We start from the raw sequence: 1,718 nt of genomic DNA, 5'->3' as shown, positions 1-1,718 counted from the left end.
CCCATTCCCTGCAGGTCGATTTTAGAAGTTAACTTTTTGACACAATTCAACCAACAAATTTGACTGGCGACATTGAAAAACAAACGCGTATAATTTTGAAAGTCACTGTAAAATTATGTCAAATTCTGCAAAATTGTGCCAAAATGGGAGCATTAATTTTGTCCCATCAATGAGGAAAAACCTGGCTGTCGTTGACATACATTCAAATGTATTCGTTTGGATGTGTCCACTGGGTTTAGTTTTAGTTTTAGTAGAGGTTTTACGGCGCTCGCAAGTGCATAAGGTCATATGAGCGCCATGCCCACTGGGTCTAACATCGAGTGGATTGAAATGTTTTTCTAAAGCTGGCCGCTTCAAGAACATCTGTGTACATAGACAGAGCTCTCAGACTGGCAAGGCTTTTTGCTTGCTTCGATGGGCAAACACACACGTGTTTCCGTCTAGTTTTCAACATGGTGGCAGGACGCGGTAGAGTCAGGCTCTCGTCAATTTTTGGGCATACGGAGTTGATGGTATCATCTTAAGGGCCATGTCCATCTTCCTTGTTTTGGGTCCAAAAAATTTTTTTAAATATCCATCTATGTTGAATAGAAGTCGAGAGGTGTGTGATTGAAGGATGTAAGGGTCGTCTGGTTTCAGAGGTAAAATAAGCGAGAAAATGGTCGCCAAATCTGAGATATTTTTGCAGCTAGAGATTATGTGGAAATTGAAAATTTACCTTTCTTCTGCCTTTAATCAACGTTTTTCAGTAAATCCACACAAAAATGTGCTCCTTAGAGGACATGAAAGGTGTTGGATCAGAAATCAAAAATTCTCTACAAATTCTCCAACCTGCAGGAAAATGCCAATGTCTTGACTTTCATTATTTTGACGAGCGCCTGATTTCACAACGCTGCCTCACTGAGTGACGTTCGTCCAAGTCTTTCTTTCTGTTTATTTAATCACCACCACCCCCACCCAAATCGTCCGACTGAAAAAGCCTGTGGGTTGTTGGCAGCTGCTCTGGCATAGTTTGCTCCACAAATACAATTGCGCATGTTCTCTCAGATATCAATAATACTAATTGTATTTATATAGCGCAGCTACACGCTCGACAGCAATGTCTATGCGCTTTACAACATCATTACCCCAGCAGACCTTGGAACACTCAGAAAGCATACAGTGCAAGCTGCATTCGCGAAGCATGCAGTGCAAATTGCGGATTTCACGCTCTCAAACAATAACAAAGTGGCAAAACCTTCCAATGAGCCTAATGCCCATTCCCACCTGGGGGGAAGTGAGGAAAATTCGTGTATAGTGCTTTCGAAGTGGCTAGCCGTACTTAGATCTAGGTTTGGCCCAATCGACTCAAGCCTGTTAAGTACACAGGTCTCCAATTAGATCTAGATCTAGTAATTATTCAGGTTCAAATACATGCAAGTCAGTAAAGCACCTTTTGGTTTTGACTGAAATACAAATACTTCAGGCATTGCAAACTAAAAAATTCATTTACAATTCAGCCATCAATATTAAGTACGGCTAGCCTGACAGTCTAGCCGTCCTTAAGTACGGCTAGACTGGCCGTACTTATCTTAGGCCCTATTAACATTAGAAAACAGGAGGTTTAAAATACATGCACTGTCATTAAGGCACATGGTTTTGTCTCAAATACAAATACTTTAGGTACTGCACACTAAAAATGTATATTTACAATTCAGCAGGCCTATTTTTTGTAAATG

Source organism: Aplysia californica, unplaced genomic scaffold, assembly GCF_000002075.1.
Source record: "Aplysia californica isolate F4 #8 unplaced genomic scaffold, AplCal3.0 scaffold00193, whole genome shotgun sequence".
Lineage (NCBI taxonomy): Eukaryota > Metazoa > Mollusca > Gastropoda > Aplysiida > Aplysiidae > Aplysia > Aplysia californica.
This window is presented reverse-complemented; position numbering follows the sequence as displayed.